Here is a 21,482-nt window from a genome sequence, read left to right as displayed (position 1 = left end):
ACTTGGGAGCTAGGTGGCATGGCGGGCCCCCGAAGAGTAAAGAGCAAGCAAAGAGAAAAACAAACAAACAAACAACAACAACAACAAAAAACCCAAAAAACTACACCCTAGATTTTGCTTTTAATTGTCATGCTAAACTTGGCCATGTGAATTACCAATCCTACTGAACTGGATGGGCTTGCTTCTCATTCATGGTATTTGCTCCCTACTAAACTCTTCACCTATTGACAGCACATTCCTTCATTGACTTCCATAGCATGATAGCGTTTCTCTTTCAAACTTTCTGCTGCTCGTTTGGTCATATTATCTGGGCTTCTCAGAGCAAGGGTTTGTTCTCCCAAGAACTCAAGATAACTGCAATTTGGGGATTCCTATCTCTGGCCTTTTGTCCAGAGGAAAGGGGACAGGTAGACAGAACCAAGACAGAGATGTCAATCCCCCATTCTCTTTTAATTATCCTGTGGGTCCAACTGAGAAGTCAATGCTTTTCACAAAAAGTGCTTTTTAGCAAAAAAAATCTAAGTGTCTGTTTCATGTGTCTATATAATTCTCATTCAAACACTATTTTCGGGGACGGGATCTCAGTCTCTTCGGGTACTGAACTATAGTTTTTGAACTCTGTCTTTCTCCGGTTTTCACAACTTTATGGAAACATAATAGATATCTGTATGGAACTAGGAAGATGGTGGGGTTCACCTGTCAGATGACACCAATGGGCTTCAGCCCTTGGACATTTATTCTTGGAATATACGGGGACCAATTCAGAAAAGACCAGGAAAAAAATTAGCAAAGAGGGAAGGAGCCATCAAAATGTACGAGAAGCAGCAGCAGAGTTGAAGTCAGAAGTGTTAGGACCCTTGCCCACTGGAAAGGAGAGGCTCAAATAAATCAATACTGTTTCTCAATCTTCCTTCCAATGTAAACAATTCTAATGTCCTCCTTCCTTCCTTCCTTTCTTCCTTCCCTCCTTCCCTCCTTCCTTCCCTACCTCCTTCATTCCTTCTTTTTTCTTCCTCTTTTACTTTCTTTGTGATTTTTGAAATCATGCAGCTCAGGCTAGTCTGAAATTCCTTATGCAGTCCATGCTACCTTCGAGTGTCTAATTTTCCTGCCTCTATTTCCCAAGAGCTAGGATTACAGATTTACACCACCACACCAGCTTAACTTTATTTTCATTAACACTTGTTCTACTTTTTTTGTGTGCAACTTTACTGATAGTTTAATATAATAGAAAAAAAATAGACCCAGGGATGAGGCCAGGGCCACAGATAGATGTCTATTACCACATTCAATTGCCAGCATAAAAACACCTTGTTCTATTATTATTATTATTATTATTATTATTATTATTATTATTATTGTTGTTGTTGTTGTTGTCTTACATAGCCGAGGTTGGTCTTGAACTTATTGAGCTATTAATGACTTTGAACTTCCGATTCTCCTGACTCTACCTCTCCCGTGTTGGGGTTATAGCAGACAAAGTTGAGTGGAAGACAGGGCAGGAAACGCTGGGGGAGCTGGAGGGAAGCAGTGGTGGATGGATATGACCAATAGACATTGTACAAATGTAGGAAACATTCACAGTATAAAACATTTAAAATAAAACAGAAACAAATGCCCTGCTTTCCAGGGCATTGTGTAGAACACAGTTATTTCAATTCCTACTCCCTGTGGAATGCTACTCCAATTTTATCAGCTTGAATTTTTTATTTTTTTTCAGCTTCAAGATGTAATTTCATCTTGAAATTACAAGAGATAATTCAAAAGTGATAGAGAACCTCCCCCAAAGGAAACTCAAACAAGCTTTTCTTTCCTTGCAAAACCTCTAGTGTTCAGTATAAATGGTAATTCTCATAGACACTTTTCTCATTAGTTTTCTACTTTATCAGGGAAATCATATTTTTTGACTATATTATCACAGCTAATTATTTTCAGCTTGGGCTTAAATGTTGCAGGATATTTGATCACAGTGTGAACCCCAAGTTTCTGTTTGCATTAATTAAATAAAACCAACCTGGGGTCAGGAGGCGGGGCCAGCAACTGGTTGACAGAAAGTAATCAGAGGGAGTCAGAGGGAGTCTGAAAGATGGACAGAGAGATGCACAGGAAGTAGTAGGGCGGGACTTTGAGTGTGGTAGTCTTCTTTTGGTCTGGGAGAGCATCTTTCTGAGACACTGGTGAAGAGGGAAGGTCAGCTAGTTGCTCCTCAACCTCTCTGAGCTGGCAGGTTTTCACCCCAGCCTCAGACGCCTGTGTCTTCTTGATAAATAGAATGATAGAGATTTAGTTAAAAACTACATTTGGTGGCAGTGGCAGGAGGCAGATCCATCAGGACATAAAAGTCCCACTGGGCTGCTGCCTGAGAAATGGGCCAGTGACTGCTGAGCCACAGTTGCTGGCAGAAACAGCACGAGATTCAGGTACAGCTGCTGTGCCTGAGGAAAAACAACACTTAAATCCAAAGCACATTACGAAAGTACAAAAAATATGTAGGGGATTGATGAAATACTTAGCAAAACACTTTGGTATTGATATAGGAAATTTCCTTGTATGTGTTTGAAATATATTGTGCATTAAAGTCAGGAAAATAATGTAATGCTTAAATATATCAAACAATTTACATCAGTGAATTAATCTACTTGTGTTCCTTATATATTTTATCTTATTTACTATGATTTGTTAATCTTTGTGTGTATAGTGTGTGTGTGTGTGTATGTGTGTGTGTATGTGTGTGTGTGTGTGTGTGTGTGTGTGTGTGTGTGTGTGTGTGTGTGTGAGTATATGAGTAAATGCATGCCATGACATGCATGTGAAGGTCAGGATTAGAGGACAACATCTTGTGACTGTCATCGACTTCTATCTTGAGACAGGTTCTCTTGGGATGCCACTATTTGTGCTAGTTGTTCTGAGAGACCCCAAAGGATTCCCCTGACTCTACCTCCCATAAGAAGCATGCTAGCAAATTCATGTTACTACATCTAGCTTTATGTGTGTTCTGGGGTTCCAAATTCAAAGTAAGGCAATTATGTTTTGCTTCATTATTTTAATAGGATGCCTTCACAATCTGTATGAGAGCATATTTGAAATGTGTGGGCAACTTTTAAATCATATCACTACATCTTGTTACTGGAATTTCTATGGCCAAAGCCTTTGCTCTGTCATTGTCCTCGTCACACTAATTAAAGAGACAGCTAAAAGGAAAAAGCAAAGAAGGAGTCTTTAATATGGCCACATTGAAAAGAGGGACAAACGAAGAGGTGTAGTGATGCCCAAGTCTGTCTTTGGGGTAGTTTCAGGAGGTCTTGGTTTAAATAGATGGCATAAAGTTTGTACAAACAAGCAGTCTTGGTCAAGCTATATTCCCTCCTCATCATTGGCTAAATATTGTCCCAAGTCCAGTTTCTCCTGCAAAGTAGTCTGAAAAGTCACAGAAATATATGGAGTCTTTTCTTGGGAGACAAGTTTCTCCACTGTCTGGCACCCAAATTTCAGCCTTTCCCTTCCATAGCATGAGATTCCTGGGGGGAAATTTCAATTTCTTGAGGTTCATTGTTTCAATAGTCTTATAGTCAAAGTGAGGGGCTTCAGGTATTTCTATATAATTGGTTTTGCTAGGATTGTTGCAATCTTGCCTCTGCTACCAGATTTCTATATGTTTCTATATAATATAAATGCCACCAGCATTTCTTGCTTCTCTTAGGTCACAGCATGTCCATTTGATTATGGAAGGTTTCTATTGAATAGAATGCCCCCTAAATAACACAGGCTATTGCCATTGCCCTGGGTTGCCCACAAGAACTCAGTAATAAAACCCTATTGCTGAGAACACCATGCTCTTCAATCACCTGACATGGAGAAATCAAGTAGGTGCAGGTGAGGATGTTTTCTGCATGCTGGCTAACTTTCATAGTACCAGGAGATATTTTGTAGGCAGGGGGTGGGGAGAAAAGTCATCAACCATAAAACCAGTTAGTTTCCTGTCAATTTGATACAATCAAGGGTCATCTGTAAAGATGGAACCTTGATTTTGAAAATGCCCCCCTCCATAAGATTAGCCTGTTGGCATTTTCTTGATTAATATTGATATGAGAGGGCCCAGGCCACTGTGGGTGGTGCCACCCCTGGGTAGGTGGACCTGGGTTATTAAGAAAGCAAGCTGAACAAGCCATGGATGGCAAGTAAACAGCATTACTCCATGTCTTTGCTTCAGTTCCTGCCCTGACTTCCCTTAATGAGGGACTGTGATAAGGGTATGTAAGCCAAATAAACTCTCTCTTTCCCAGGTTGCTTTTGGTCGTGATGTTTATCACAGCAATAGAAAGCAAATTGGAAAAACAGTCTTACTCAATTGTGAACTCTGTGAGCTTCAATAATGATCAGCATGGCAAGACAGGCCCATTGGTACAACAGTGGCATGAATGGTATGGGGTAACCAACCACTTCCTGATTGGATATAAGGCAAGCAAGGATGTAAGTACACATGTCTGGTACTGTAAACCTGGCCAAGAGTACATGGCTCAGGAAGCCATAGGTTCTGGGGTGGACCCACTACTATTATTTTGCTAAATGGACACAGTATTAAATTGCCTTCTAAATATGTATCTCTCTACTCATTGATCAGTACAGCTTGTTAGGCCTCCTTAGAAAGGTTTCTTTGTACAATGGATGGTAGTTAATGCCGTAACTCATAACTGGTTAAAGTACTGAGACTAGGTGTCTAAAGAGTGCTCAGCAACAAATGGGATTCCTATATCTCACTAACTCCTCACAAGATTCATTGTGGATCAAGAAAGAGAGTGCAGAAAGATTGTAGGAGGCAAGGTCGAGATATGAGAGTGTTTTAGTTACTACCCTGTTGCTGTGAAGAGACATCGTGACCAAGGCAACTCTTCTAAGAGAGTTTAATTAGGGTTTGCTTACAGTTTCAGAGGCTTAGTCCATTATCATCATGGCAGAGAACATTGTAGCAGGGAGTATGACGGTGGGCAGATATGGTGACTGAGAAACAGCTAAAAGCTACATCCTGATCCATAAGCTGAAAGAGAGACTGGGCTTGGCATGGGTTTTTGAAATCTCAAAGCCCACCCCCAGTGGCACACTTCCTCCAACAAGGCCACATCTCCTAATCCTTCTCAAATAGTGCCATTCCCTGATAACTAAGCATTCAAATATATGAGCCTCTGGGGGCCATTCTTATTCAAACCATGGCAGTGAGACAGTGTCTTCTATACTGGTACAGAACCACTGAACTCATGAACTCGCTGTGGCTGTCTGCACAAGATCAAGCCAGTCAATATTCCAACATGGAAGGAGGAGGGGCTTATGATTCCTGCTCCCTGCACCCCAGCTGAGGAGCAACTGACAATTGATAGATTCTAGGAGATGGAGAGTCACTTTGTTAAATAGTGTGGCACTTGGTAGCTCAGTAATGTTCCAATGAATGGCCCTACTCCTATGAGTATATGGAAGGCATAAACCAGACTCCATGAATTATAAAAGAAAGAGGACATGAAGTTGGGGGAGGGGTGAAGAGTGAACGTGAATCCAAGAGGAGTTAGGGAATGAATATGATTATAATACATTCTATCCGTGTAGTTAATTCTTAATTAATGAGATGTTTTATTTTTAAAAAGCAAAAAAGGAATAGCACAATAGGTCACATGTCTCATTCTTTTGTGTTTCCATCTATTACTGATTTATGATCCAGCAAATGCTAAGAATCTTAGGAATTGGCAGCAGGGTTACCATTAAGACTTGTGGGCATTTGTTCTGGCTGCTTTCCAAGATGGCCCTCCCGTGTCTTCTGGTTCTAACCACCTGGATAAACAAAGACTTAGAGAATACATTCAATACAGCAGCTTAGCCTTTTATTTCTCACTTAAGATATAGAAATTGCTTAAATTTATTCTGCATCATGTAGTAATAGGACAATACAATTATGGGAGCCAAATAAATAACATGTTTAAATGGCAAAGTTTGCCTAGAATTAAGAAAATTAATTTCTTTTTCAGATTCAAGTCATCTTTAATCAATTGAGTAAATTGATTTTATACTTAGGATTAGTCTCAGAGAATCAATACTGTTTGTGGCTTTATCCGTTAGAGTGATTCAGCCACATATGAGATGGCTCACCTATCGACAACTTGGACAAAGGGAGATTATTATTACACATAGGTGAATCTAGGGATTTCAGGGTTAGTTCATTTTGGGCTTCTCTTGTTTCTGACCTGGTTGCAAGGTTACTGTGTTCTTCAAAGAGCTTTGTCTAAAAGTTAGAAGAGAAAAGAAAATCCCATCTTATCTCCCATGTAAGGGGTAAGAAAACTTCCATGATGCTAGCATGCTTGCACAGTATCTTCCCTCTTCTCTCCCCATCCTCTCTATGTATTTATGCTTGTAGAGCGCTACTATAGATACACCTTTTAAATTCCAGCAGATTCCTAAAGCAGTCCTGAAAAGAAAGATTCCCCATGATTGGTATGACTAATGAACATTCATGTTCTGGGTTGTATGTGGGGAAACTCCTAAAGCATACTATTTGCCTAACTTAAAATTGGGGTTCTGCTAATGAAGAATGGCATCTTTTGTGTAGGTGACTAGTAGCATCTGCCACTGAACGAAACTATTTTGTATTAAAATCCAATAATAGTGTATCATTCAGGGCTCTTTTTCTTCAAAAAAATCTAAAAGCCCATGCCAAACCAGTTTAAGTAATGAAGAGAATGTACTGGCTCCAGAGACAGTATTAGCTCCAGGCAAGACTTGAAATAGTGGTCTCAATAATGTAAGTGAAATTTGTCCTCTTCTGGTCTCCCTGCTCATTCTTTACAATGACAGATTCTCCTGAAAACCTGCACTATTTTGGAATCTAGATGGTTGCCACTGTTTTCTAGGGACAGACCTCTTTCAGCCTAGTGTCAAAGAGAATCCATTACTGCACAGGAAATCAGGCAGCTTTTCTTTCCTATAAGCCACAGACATGATCTCATATTTTGTTGTTTCATTTCGTTTATGAGATTATCCTGCCATCTGTAAAGGAACTGTGTAATTCTTGTTTCAACTTACAGATTACTGGCATGTGTTTAAATGATGCAGTGTATACCAATAATGTCCCGAGAGGAGTAAAAGGAAACAGCAATATGAATAAATGAATGAGTATGCTCCCAATGATCATAAGTCCTATATCATAGGCATTTTCCTAATAAAAGTTTCAATAAATTGAATAATTGTTTCTAGAAAGTGGCTTAAAATAAAGACTTGAAAATCAAAATTGTAGGAAATGTGTAATGAAATCCAAAGCAGTATAAAATCCTGGTGGAGTAAGCAGAGATTTCAGATATAGTCAAATTATTTTGAAAAAGATTAAGAAGCTATGCATGTTAGGTGTTGGTACTGGAGTAATTTAATTAATTATTTTCAAGGGTAAAAGTTTATACAAAATCTAGTTAGCTCAAGTTCAAATTTGGCATTGATAGCTAACATTTGAAGACATTAAAACCTCAAAATAAACAAGAAATCCTAAGTTACATATACATTTCAACAAGCAACACTATTTAATGCTAGAAGTGCCTGTGGAGAAGTGCCTGTGTGTGCAGGGAGGAAGTATGAGAACGTGATGCCCAGGTAAACAGGGTAAATGGTCCTTGGCCCAACAGCAGTCTTTTGAGTTGTCCTTAGCACCCCTGAGAGTTATATTCTGTGGAAGTCAACCGTCCTGCCAGGGTAGTGCGGAACAGATTGGAGCCACAGAGAAGCAACAAGGGCAGGAAAGCTGTAGGAATGAGCATCCATCAGGTATTTAGCAGAGGCTGCCTCGGGGAGGAGGGACTCTCCCAAGTCCCAGCACTGTCCTCATGCAAAGCACCATCTTCTGGAAAAGCTCTCCCGGAAAGCTGTGCTCTGCTGCAGAACTTTGAACAACTACAGGCAGGGAAAGGAAGAGCCTGCCTTGGGTATAGAAACTACAGCCCAACACTGGGAGGTACCATGTTCACCTGCTGCAAGCCGCAATAATATGAAGCAGTATTTCAGGTGATTAGGACAAGCTAATACCTGGAAGAAGCCAAGGGCCTTCCAGAGGTCAAGCCAAGGCTCAAGGAGTCTTGGTGATATTGGCTTTTGATTATTAGTCGTTTCTTGCTGTGAATTTCTTGTGTGCTATTGTAGCTTTTTCATCATTCATTGGACACAATTTCCCCTCTACTAATGGAATATTTAGATAATCTTTCTGTGTAGTAACATAGCCAGGATCCCTAATCTCAGGCCTTTTCCTAATTATCATCATTAGCAGCATCCGGCCAGGACCATCCCCAGTTGGAAAAAAGTATCTTATCAGGGATACCTCTGTATTCTCAAAGAATAGACTTAAGCATCCAGACTATCTGTTTGAGAAGGCCTGGAGGATGTGCTAATTAAATTTAACATTCTCCTTTCCAAAGTCTTATCTCTAGTTTTAGATGCACCCTTAACAATTAGCTCAGAACTAAAGGGTTCCTACTTACAGGTACATCTGGCTGTGACATAAGTTGCCTAGCCAAGTTGCCTAGCAACTGAGCACACTTCCCCCACCCTGCCAGGAATGGCGGGAGCAGAGATAGCTTGGAGAGATAAGGGCCAAAGGGATAAAAGACAGTTTTATTTTCAGAGACAGAATGGAGAAGAAAAAAGAGACTAGAACTAGATGGGTAAGAACTGGAGGGGAACGAACTGAGATGGGAAGAACTAGATTGGAGGACTAGAAGAGAGAACTAGAAGGATGAGATGGAAGATGAGAAAGAGCCGGATGGGGAAGAACTAGGTGGGTAAGAACAAGTTGAGAAAGACCAAGTTGGGGCAGAACTAAGATGAAGGAATTAAGATAGCACTTAGAGGGAATAGCCGAAAGATGTAGAGAGAATGAGACAAGAAAGGAGCTAAGTGAGAGAGCAGAAAAGAAGCTGTGTAGACAGAGAACTGACTCAGAAGAATCAAGTGGATGGACTAAAGAGTTTTGTGTACATAGATTTATTAGAGAATCCCTCAGATTAATCCACCACCAGTAGCATCCCTTCTGGAACTCTGGGTGAAGGGGCTGGACCCCAACAGCTTTCGTTACTCACCAGCACCAGGACTCAGGAGGAAGCTGCCAAGACTACAGAGGTGTGGCAGGCATTCAAAACACGAGTAAGAAGACTTTCCTCAGCCACCAACTGCTTAATGAGTAAGTGTAGGAAATCGGTGCTGCAACTACATATTGAGCTGACGGTAAATTTAAATACACTGTTTATTTTAACCTAGTGTGGCTATAAGCGCTCTCCCTCTTTCTTCCGCGTCAAAGTTCTGAGTGAAGAATGTTCAACTATAGGCATAGGAACCAAAAGGAACAACCTAGTTCTGGCAAGTCAAAGATTTGGAGTGGTAAAATCAGATGAGCAGCATTATTTTCCAAGCGCTGCTAGAGCAATCCAGTCTGGATGGGTAACACCTTCCTTGTGAATGGCGATACTATAGATGCATGCACATTCAAGTGTCTGGAGTGAGAAGAGACCAGTTCTAGTAATGATCTCAACCAAATGCAAAGCTATGAGTTCATCCTTGCCATGAGTGCCACGTTTACACCTGAAGCAAACCAACACAAACAACATGATTCCATAGGAACTTGCGAAAGAATAGTATAAACCAAGAGAAATGTGTAAATAAACTAAATCCTGCAAGTTGGCTTTCTGGGAGGGGATATTGATTTAAGTGGGGGTGGAGTGGGAGTGATTAGAGAGCTGAACCGTTTGTTTATCTCATATAGTGTGAATTCATGCACAAGGTACTAAGTTTGGCCTTGTGGATAAAACAGTGATTCAAAAATAACCAGTCTTTTCCTTAAGGAAAATGTAAATAATCCATTTTCTTTCACATTATTCAAAAGCTTACAATGTATCAATAATCTGCTAACCAGAACAGTGTGAAGATAATGAATTATAAATGTGGGCAAATGCAAAAAGACACTTCTAAATGAAAACTTCAAAATATACAATGCATCCCTTAATTTCTTGATGTCAAGAAGAATATGTCTAGACTGCTATTTTCACTTATATAAGAATAAAATTTTAATATTAATATTGAGGGAATGAACCAACTTACATATTAAATTTGGTTCTTTTCCAATTGTTTGTTGCCAGCTCAGTAGAGCTCTTTACACTTTCTGTTTACCCATTTCCTTGTTGGCAATAGGTCTATTCTCACTGTAGTAGAGTATCTCATGCTTTCCTAAGAGATTTAGAAGGTGAATTCAACTCAAAAATTTTAACTATGCAAAATGGACATAACAACTAACTTCCCTCAATTTCTCTTTTTAACCCATAGGTTAGTGCATCTCTCAGATTTTTAACAGTAGATGGAAATTAATAGCAAAGACCCATAACTGGTCAATATACAGACAATAAGAGACAAGGGAGTATTCAGAAATCTACATCACACCTCCCAAGCTCAGATCACTGCCAGAGGTAGGGAGGGGCAGAAAGATGACAAGAAGTAAAGGGAATAGACATCTATAGAGAAACAGTATTTGCTAGACATGATAGTGTCATTGCATACATGAACTCACATGGACTGCATGCATAAGATTAAGCCAACTAAAACTCCAGCGTGAATGAGGGAGGGACTCATGAAGTCCCACCCTTATCTGAGGAACCATTAGCAAACAATGGCTACTGGAGAAGGGAGAGTTAGCTTTCTTTGCATGTGGTCCCTGATAGGACACTGGCAGCATTAACTGAACTTAGTGGGTTTAAAGAAAAGAGAGCACATGAAGATTCATAGGGGAAGTAGTGGTGGGGATGGTGGAGGAATTGGAGGAGAGGGAATAGGGGTTGTATAAGAACAAAACACATTCTATGTACGTGTTGAGAATATTGTTTTAAGACATGTTTCATTCGTTTATGCTGTGAAACATTTGTTTTAATGATGCAAAGATGTGTTGCATTCTTTTATGCTGCATTTGTTTAACTCTGTGAAATTGTGTTATTTTGCCTGTCTAAAACATCTGATTGGTCTAATAAAGAGCTGAATAGCCAATAGCAAGGCAGGAGAAAGGATAGGCAGGGCTGGCAGGCAAAGAGAATAAATAGAAGGAGAAAAAGAGAGAAAAGAGATAAAGGAGTGAGAAAAGAAGAATCCAGTCACCCAGCTACACAGTCAGACACAGAATAAGAATGAAAGAAATGATATACAGAAATAGAGAAAGGCAAAAGCCCAGAAGCAAAAGATAGATGGGATAGTTTAAGTTAAGGAAAGATGACTAGAAATAAGCCAAGCTAAGGCCCAGCATTTATAAGGAAGAATTAAATCTCCCTGTGTATTATTTGGGAGCTGGGTGGTGGGCCCCCCAAAGAGCAAAGAACAAAAAGTAAAAGAGTTAAGAGTTAAAATAAAACCAAACAACCCAACAACATGCATGTATAGATATTAAATACAATATATTCTTAAAAAGACCTAGAGCTTCTTAGGGGACAAATTGGGAAGAAATGAGCCAGAGAAGGAGAAGGATGAGAAGGGTAATAGGGAATAAAAATAAGACCACAGTACATTCTATATGTGTATGTAATTGTCAAACCTAATATATCAATTAAAAAAATAAAGAACTGCCATATGTACTGATAAGGTTTTTTGTCACCTTGATGCAAGCTAGGGTCATCTGAGAAGAAGAAACCTCAATTGAGAAAATGTCTCCTTCAATTTGGGCAATAGGCAAGTCTGTGGGGGCCTTTTCTTGATTGATGGTTAATGTGGGAGGGCCAAGACCTGGTGGTCCTGAACTGTAGAAGAAAGCAAGCTGAGCAAGGGGGATCAAGACAGTCAACAGTGTTTCTCCTTGGCCTCTACTTCAGTTCCTGCCTCCAAGTTCCTGCTCTGAGTTCTTGTTCTGACTTCCCTTAATGAACAACTGTAAGCTGTAAGGTGAAACAAACCCTTTCCTCCCCAAGCTGTTTTTGGTCAGTGCTTTATCACAACTATAGAGAAGCAAAGTAGGACACAATATGACTCAGTTATCCCATTCCTGGGTACACATGGAAATGTCTCCATATACTACAACAAGGACACTTATATATTTGTGTTAATTGCTGCCACAGTAGCCAGTAAGTGGAACCAGCCAAGAATCCCATCAACAGATAAATGGTGATGAAAATATAGACACCATGAAATTAAGTGAACCATAAGGAACAATAAAATTATGAGCCAGGTGGCAGCGGTGGCACACGCCTTTAATCCCATCACTAACTAACTAAGCTCATGCCTCTCAATAGTAGACTGGTATTTGATAGAGGGATGTGGAGAAGAACGGGATGCTGAGATGAAGCCATATATACACAGCCAAGAAGAATGGACAGTTGAATTAAAAAACCATCAACAATTTCCAGAATTTAAAATCCTGAATCATGACATGACACTAGTGGAATTCAGGTGTTTCTGGTACATGGACTGCTCTCACCCAATGTGAGGTTGAACTGTTGACCTTGTGTACATCCTACTTCACAAATGAGTCTGTCAGATATGCTAAGTCTATAGGCTGAAGATGATGCCCCAGCATTGCGGAGAAACCTCAGGTGACTGTCCAGGCAGCTGGCTGTTTCTGTCAACTCACAAATTTTTTGGAAGTTGCTTGCATGCACTTTCTGTTTTTATTTTTGTTAGCTAATATTATTTCCTTCTTGGGTCTCTGAGGGAGTTGAAGATTAGTTAGTTATAGTTGAAGATTAGTTAGTTATAGTTGAAGGTTAGTTAGTTATAGTTGAAGGTTAGTTAGTTATAGTTGAAGGTTAGTTAGTTATAGTTGAAGATTAATTAGGATAGAAAGTGAATTAGATACATTTTGGACTTAACAAAATAGGATAGATAATGAAATTATTTTCTCTGAATTTGTCAAATACAAATGGACTAGACATTGTTTAGACATTTATTACTTGTATATATTGTATATAGTAATTGTACTTTTGTATATAGTTTTTCTTTTGTTAGTTATAACCTTTTTCTTTTTTTTCCTTTTTATTAAAATAGAAAAGGGGAAATGTGGTGGTATTTTACTTGTACTGAAATGTGATTTTAATTGTATGTTAATGAATAAAGTTGCCTGGGGGTCAGAGCTATTAGAGCCATAGCAAGTGCGTGGCGGCGGTGGCGCACACCTTTAAGGACCTGGAGGGCAGTACATACAGGCAGTGACGAGGCAGTCACATGTTTGGGTTTACAACCAATGAGAAGGCAGAACAGCTAGAGTATATAAAGACATACACACAGGAAGTAGGTCCCTTTTGGAGAGCTCTCTTGGCTGAAGAGGATCGCTGAATCAGGAAGGGTGAGGCTCTTAGCTCTGACCTCTTGGCTTTCTTCTCTGAATCGGCTCTGTGTTTCTTATTTAATAAGACAGTTGGTTATATCTACAGCTGACTTGATCTCAATTCATTTGGCAGTAAGACCTGACCTGAACAGGGAGACTATTTACAGGGCTTCCACATCACATCCAATGTAAATATTGGTGTGTTTCATGATGGAATGTTGTCCCAGGCCCTACCTGGTTGCCTTCCCAATTTAAGAAACTCTGCATCCTGAGAAACACAGGGCCTCAAGGTTCAGACAAAGAGTTGGAGACCTGTAGTAGCTGTGTAGGCAGCATAGAAGTGATTTCTGTCTGTGGCTCTGTGAGTCAAGGTTTATTAAACAAGCATTCGTATTGCTCCATTTATAAACACCCTGATCAAATCAGCTTTCCGGATCTGAGAAATGTGAACCTTGTTTCCTCCATGACATTCACTATCAAGGTCAATCTCCCCTCCTACTTGTTCTCTCTGCTATAATTGCCAAGGACCACTTATTTTGGCCTTGGAACATTTTTCAAGTTGGAAAAATTCCCCTTACCCATTATTTTAATTCCTATCTCCATCTGTACGCACGCCTGTATAAATGCGTGGATGAGTAAATGTCGAAGCACTCTGACAGTCTGGCAGAGGTATTGAACCTCTGTCCCACTCAGTCCCGTGGCTGGGTGGCTTTCCCACCCAACTCCACCTGAGGTGGGTGAAGAAATCAAGAAGCTCAGTGGTGACTTGGTTCTGTTCTCCGTGTGTCCTATTGCGGGAGAATTACTGGCTGAAGACCTGGGTCATCTGGTTCTGTTTCAGGAAGGGATGGCAGATCACAATCTCCACAGCCTGTTCTTGTTAACTACCCCAGATCTCCGGAGATCTAGGAGAAAATTCTTCTCACTGCTCACCTTCTGCTGTGTCTCTAGAAAGTCTAAAGTCTTTGCACGCATTTTAAACCTCTCGGAATAGACAATAACCACACCAGAGCTGACTAGAGGGATGACATCTGGCTTTGAAAATCTGACCTCACTTCTATTTCTCACTGAAAGCAGAAGTGTAGGTAGAAACGAAGTTGAAGATCTCCTTTGCAGGGTACTCGGCATAGTCTCTATCTTTGATGTGGTAAGAGAGGAGGCCTCAAGATGTAGAACTGCTAGTCCCCCCGAGGGGCCAACAGGGAAGAGGCAAATGTTTTTCATGTTAATATGTTAATTCAAACAAGAGGAACAGTTAGATCACAGGGAAGAGATCGCCATTTTAAAGAAAACACAGCAAAAGGCCTTGACATTCGAGTTCTCCTTAGGCCCTTTCCTCATGTGCATTGTGAATCTTAGAGCTTCTTGGGGCTTTTAAGTTCTTTAAAATAGGCACCAGGATCCCTGCTTTTACACAATCAGTCCCAGCCACCAGCTAACAATCACTGAGACTCAGATTCATTTTCGTTAGACTCCCAAACTACTAATTTTTGTACTCAAATCATGCTGTCGCTGGAAATTTCACACAGGAAACATAAGAGTCCTTTTGCTGTTGAAAATGTCAGCGAGCTATTACTATGGTGAGGGAAGGCTTTTGCATTGTTTGACTTCCTTAGGAAGCCTCATTGAAAGCGCTAGAGCACCATGAGAGCTGGGCAGAAAATGGGGCAATGGACTGAAGAGATGGCTGGGTACTTGCTGCTCTTGCACAAGGCCAGAGTTTGGTTCTCAGCCCACACACTGGGTGCCTCACAGCAGCCTGTAACTTCAGCTCCAGGAGATGTAAATGGCATCTTTTAGCTACCAAGGGCACCTGCATGTACTTGAGCATATACACAGGCACACACACACACACACACACACACACACACACACACACACACACGCACACACACACACATACACACACAAAAGAAATCCTAAAAAGTAAAAATGGAAAGATTATAGCAAGAAATGTCTGCTTGCTTTAAAGAACCAATCTGAGAGTGAAGAAGCATTCCTTCTGGGGCAATCCTGGACACTGATATGAGGCTTCAGTGATTCTCCCTTGTTACCAGAAAGAATCCATCCTAGATAGAAGACAGGATACCATGGGCCTGTACACACAGCCACTCAGGGGACTGAGGCAGAAGGATGGGAGTTCAACGCCTGCCTGCTCTGCAGAGGGAGCAGGACCAACCTGGGCAATTTAGTGAGACCCCTGCCTCAAGAAAAAGCTAGGGATATAGTTTGGTAGACGAGTGCTCAGTTAGCATGTGTGAGACCCTGGGTTCAGCCTTCTGTCTGCATATAAAAGCTACATATGTACCTAAGTGATAACAGATGGGATGGATGCCTTGCTGGGAAGCCTGCTCATCACAGTTGCTCACTATTCTAACATTTTTGGCTTCCTACAAGACTTTAAGATCTCACTCTCTCTGATATACTCTCTAAAACATGCTTCTTTAGAAACTCAAAATACAATGTCTCCCCCTCAACCCCCACCCCTAAACTTGAGAATCTGTTTAATGGGGATAGGGAGAAAACATCTATTCAACCTAAGTTGCCTTTCCTGCTGTGGCAAAGTGTTTGGATGAAAGCAGCCTAGAGATTTGCATTTGGTTCACAGTTGGCGGTATGGTCCATCTTGGGGCAATCATGGCAGGAGGTGTAGTAGAATATTATTTTACGGTAATACTTTTGTTTATGTTGTATTTGTTTAACTCTGTGAAGCTGTGTTACTGTGCCTGTGTAAAACACCTGATGGTCTAATAAAGAACTGAATGGCCAATAGCAAGGCAGGAGAAAGGATAGGCGGGGCTAACAGGCAGAGAGAACATATAGAGGGAAAAATCTGGGAGAAGGAAAGAGATAACAGCCAGAGAAGGAGGAGGACTCCAGGGGACAGCCACCCAACTACACAGCAAGCCATGGAGTAAGAGTAAGATTTACAGAAGTAAGAGAAGGGGAAAAGCCCAGAGGCAAAAGATAGACAGGTTAATTTAAGGAAAGCTGGCTAGAAACTAAGCCAAGCTAAGGGTGGGCATTCATAAGTAAGAATAAGCCTCCGTGTGTGATTTATTTGGGAGCTGGGTGGCGCCCCCCCCCCCAAAAAGAAGAGCCAAAACACAACCAACAACAAGGAGGAGTTTGAAGCAACTGGTCACATTGTGTCTACAGTCCAGAGTAGACAGCAGTGAATGCTCTCCCTCAGCTCAAAAAAGCCCTCCTTTTTATATGCCGGCCAGGATCCCAACACAGAAATGAATGGTGCCACACATAAGCAGGCAAGTTTTCCCCACCTCAGTTAATCTAATCAAGTTAATCTACCACGAGTGTGCCCCAAGGCTCATCTCCTAGGCAATTGTAGATCCCATCAAACTGACGATTGAGATAACCATCACACAACCCCACAATTATATAATGTTAACGAGAACTCCTAACCAATGCTTTTAAAGGCCGCTATTGGAATGACAGTCAGAAGACCTGTCTCAGGCCAGTAGCATTTCCTTACCCAATGGTAATGGTCAAGTATCATTGAGGAGAGGAGGAGATAAGGAGGATAAAGGCAAATGAACAAGTAAATGCTTCGGAAAAATTACGTGCAACATTGAAAACAAGAGAAAATAAAATTGCAGCATTTACACTTTTCTTTTTAATTATGGATGTTGTCTTATCTGTGGACCTAAAAAAAACACTTTTCTATTTACATCTATCAGTGGATACCTACACATTACAGAGGGCACAAACTTGTAGTGCTAGGGAAAGTAAGACATGCCATTTTTTTACGTTTCTGTTGATAGGTTAGAGAAAAGGACAGGGGACTACTGGATTCTGGGTAAATGGTCCCATCTCCAGATTCATAAGGACACCCTAGAATACAAGGCAGTTACTCTTTTCCCCATTTCTCCTTAGCCAACAGAACACACTAAATTATTTTTTCCTTTGTGTGTCTATATGTGTTAAATGTGTGAGGACGTGGGGTGGGGGGAGTACTTGCTTGTGTATGTGGGTATGGGTGCACCCGTACCATGGTGCACATGTAGAAATCAGAGGACAACTTTTGGGCGTCGGTCCTTACATTTTCACCTTGTTTTCGACAGGCTCTCTTCAGTGCTGTGCAAGCGGGGTTAGCTGCCTGGCTTCTGGACATTCCTTTGTCTCACTTTCCATCTCCTTGTTGGGGAAGCTGGAAATCATCCAGACCATCCTACTGTATTGTGGCTCCATGTGGGTTCTGGAGATCCGAACTCAGGCTATTGGACTTTCTTGTGACAAGTGCCTTTTACCCACAGAGCCATCTCCCTAGACCCGGGATTACTGCTATTTATTTATTTACTTACTTACTTATTTATTTATTTTTACCTACATCTTAGTCCTGTGCACTGACATATGAACTCCTTGACAATGTTACCTGCTTCACATTTTTAAGGGTTAAACAGTCCCATGGCCTACACAGAGTGTTCCAATGTCTGTGCAATGGTATAGGAGGACAACGTATGCCTCTGAAGTTGGTCTTTGTTGTGGGATCTGATGATTGCGACAATTGTAATGGAACACTTGGGGAGCTATTTAAAAAGTGTTCTTTTGGGCTATGTGCTATATATAGCTTGAAGGTCACATTTTACATAGAAGTAAATATGTCAGTTGATTCAATGAGTCAGAGCAAGTTTGTTTATATCTAATGAAATTACACAATACACAAGACTACAGGAAACACATTCTGCCTATCTTCTGTTTCCAGCTAAATTAAGCTCTAAGAAGGAAATATGTTGCTCTCTCACAGCCTACCACTTTTAAACAACCTCAAAGGCCTATTCCCCATGGGCTCTACTTTGGCAGGATACTGCTGTCAGTCTGTGCATGGGGTCATGTGAAACCCTGTGATCTGGACAGTTAGTGGTCCACTCTTCACTAATAGATACCACCTTTCATATGACTCCTGCATGGGAAAAGAAAGTCCTGTTCCTGCACTGGGAATGTTTGGGAGAATCACTCTCCACACAATTATTCAAACTCCAATAATCTTATCTAATTCTGAACAATGCCTACTTCAACACAGGGACTTTATTGTTCTATGGATTTCCTTATTACCCACCCTGCACAAGCTCAGCTTGAAGTTTCCTTGAATGCTGTACCATACCATTCCCTTGCTAACAAAGACAGAAAGCAGTGGGCGAAGGGTAAAGCGCTGGTTTAATTGGAGCCTGCATTCCTGGTAATTTACTTAGGAAACCAGTATAAAGAACTGCCAATCATCCTGAGAATGAGTGAGGAGGCCAAAAGCCCACAGAGTCTAAACAGTGACTTAGTTTAACAACAGAGAATTTTATAGTATCTCATCATAGATCTTCCAAATGACGCAGCTATACCACTCCTGGGTATTTACCCAAGGGACTTCAAGTCAACACAACACAGTGGTATTTGCACATTAATGTTATCGGAGCATTAGTCACAATAGCTAAATTATAGGACTAATCTAGTTGTCCAACTACAGAGGGATGGATAAAGAAAATGTGGTTTATATACCCAATGGAATTTTTTCTCAGCTATAAAGAACGAAGTTGGGTTAGGGAGGTGGCTTAGCAGTTGAAGGCACCTACTTCCAAGGCACCTACTTCCTGAAGACCTGAGTCCAATCCATAGGACCCACACATTCGAAGGAGGAGAGACCTGACTGCCACAGCTAATCCTCCGGACCACCACATGTATGCCATGACACATGCCACTCCCATGCCACACATGCTCACAATATAAAAATGAAATGTTTTGAGAAGAATGAAGTTTTTCATGTGCAGGAAAATGGATGGAACTGGAGATAATGTTCTGCCAAGTAAGTCAGTCACAGAAAGACAAATATTACGGGTTTTTTTTCTCATTTGTGGCTGGTAGATCTTATATTGATACATAAAGTCAGTTATGTATATGCCATGAATGTAGAAATGATGTTGTCTAGGAGAACAAATGAACAGGAGTGGGAGAGTCAAGAGAGAGGAGGGCAAAGGTCAGGTGAATGGGAGAATGCTTAGCATACAATACGTTCTTACACAAAAACTTGTAAAACTACACAAATAAGATATTTACTTAATTTCCAAAAAATAGCCATAAAGTTATATGTTATCTTGCAGATGTGAAGACAAAACCAGATGTATCTAGTATCTAGCTTTAGGCCCAGGGTGCAGCCCCAACTGGTCCTAGGAACCCAGAAAGACTGGCATTTCCTCCTCAGCAATCACCTTCTGTTGGGTCTAACTTGTTTTACATGGTTCCTTATTGTGGTGGTTTGAATAAAAATGACCCCCATAGGCCCATAGGGAGCAGCACTATTAGGAAGTGTGGCCTTGTTGGAGTAGGTGTGGCTTTGCCAGAGGGGGTGTGGCTTTGTTGGAGGAAGTGTGTCACTAGGGGATGGGCTTTGAGGTCTCAAGCCTGGCCAGGGTGCCACTGTCACTCCTGCTGCCTGTGGATACAGATGTAGAACTCTCAGCTCTTTCTCCAGGACCACGTCTGCCTGCATGCCGCCATGTTGTCTAGAAGAACATGTCACTAATTTCTGCCAGGAGGACAATGGACTAAACCTCTGACTATAAACTAGCGCCAATGAAATGTTTTCCTTTATAAGAGCTGCCATGGTCATGGTGTGTCCTTGTGGTGATAGAAGCCCTAACAGACACTTCTCTTGGCAAACACAGGGGGAATGAGTAAAGTGCCCATTTAAAATGAAAATGTTTTCAAAGTCCTGAAATTGATATTTGTATTGGTTATTTTTTATTTTTTTTTTTTTTTGGTTTTTCGAGACAGGGTTTCTCTGTGTAGCTTTGCGCCTTTCCTGGTACTCGCTTTGGAGACCAGGCTGGCCTCGAACTCACAGAGATCCACCTGGCTCTGCCTCCCGAGTGCTGGGATTAAAGGCGTGCGCCACCACAAGAGGCAATAAAAAACTTTAGAAATGAACTGCTTTTCTGGTTTTCCTTTAACAATAATAAAATATATAAACTATTTTGTCAAATCTTAAACTTTTCTGTTTCTCTATCTCGATCAGAAAATTAGAAAAAAAAAAAAAAAAGAACCGATGCTCAGTCTGGTAAACTTTAGTAAACCACTGTCTTAGTGATACTTATGTAAAGTGTCATCCAAACTAATTCTCATCACTAGGAATGCCCAGGACCTGATGTCAGAGAATATAAGTGTTCCAGTTGTTATCGGTATGATGGTGAACAAACTGCTGAGCTTCACTGCTTTTATAGCTGTTGAGCTTGGGGCCATCATTATCGCTCCCCCCCCCCCCCCCCCCCCCCGACCCCAAGGACTGCAAACCACACGGTCAATTTAAGAAATTGCAAGCATGTTAAAAACAGAAGTCTGTTTTCTCCCTACAAACAACACCCCCACTTTGAAGTGCCTGATTATGGGTATTCAGTAAGAGGTTTCTAAAAATTTATAATTGGTTTATTCTTCTAACTGATCTCGATGGGAGCTGAGGAAGGAGGCAGACGGATACTTGCCCATTCAGGATAACTGTTCTGACAAGACCCTCAATTCAGGGCTTCCTGCATCTACCTTTCCTACCCTTTCCCACAATAAAGTCTTTAACCCCCTTGCTTTGGTGTGACACAAGGATGTCCACTCCTGGCACGGCCCCTGTGCTGGCATGCCTTGCTTTGTACCCTCTGGTGTCCTTTGCTGCTTGGCTCTGGCTAGGCCTTGGCTGACCCCACCTGCTCGTCCAGTGTTCTGCGGGAGCTGGACACTGAAAGCTCTAATTTCTGACCCAGCCCATTTTATCCTGGTTCCAGAGTTGTCTCCTCATCCCAACCTTGGGCCTCTTGGGATCCCAGCAATTTTGTTACCTACTCACTACCCTGTTGGGGCTCAAGAGAATTTCTTTCTCTCTTGGACAGTGTGTGTGAGACCAGAGGAACTAGAAAAACACCTCCTTTTGGCCGTCAGTGTGGCGTCTTGTGGCATGTCGTCGGCTCAATCTGTGTGGCAAAATGGTTACTCCAAAGCTAAATGACTACTTAGCCACTTGCCCTCTGTCTTTGAGGGACCTGACACTGGACACACCTTCACAAGGCTTTTGTCGCTCTGCCCTCGTGAGTGTGCTTAGCAACACGAGCATAAGAACTTTTTGACTTGACATCTCATGATCTTACTTATCTAGGGGGAGGATACAAACCCCATTTACCAATCTTGG

The 21,482-nt window shown here is 41.3% G+C and overlaps 1 protein-coding gene and 1 long non-coding RNA gene across 2 annotated transcripts in view; one reads left to right on the top strand and one right to left on the bottom strand.

Moving 5' to 3' along the window:
- LOC128112848 (uncharacterized) overlaps positions 1-20,020 on the top strand; it is a 48,331-nt gene extending 28,311 nt beyond the window's left edge. Inside the window, exon 3 of the long non-coding RNA XR_008219202.1 lies at positions 17,389-20,020. This is a non-coding gene — a long non-coding RNA (uncharacterized LOC128112848). The remainder of the gene's footprint in view (positions 1-17,388) is intronic.
- Positions 1-21,482, bottom strand: part of Ccdc192 (coiled-coil domain containing 192) — a 204,730-nt gene that overhangs the window by 19,076 nt on the left and 164,172 nt on the right. The gene's annotated exons all lie outside the window — the stretch shown is intronic.

This window comes from Peromyscus californicus, unplaced genomic scaffold (assembly GCF_007827085.1).
Source record: "Peromyscus californicus insignis strain IS unplaced genomic scaffold, ASM782708v3 Scaffold_17__1_contigs__length_78620276, whole genome shotgun sequence".
In the NCBI taxonomy this organism is placed as follows: domain Eukaryota; kingdom Metazoa; phylum Chordata; class Mammalia; order Rodentia; family Cricetidae; genus Peromyscus; species Peromyscus californicus.
Note: the sequence above shows the minus strand (reverse complement) of the source record. Positions and strands in the feature narration are given on the sequence as shown.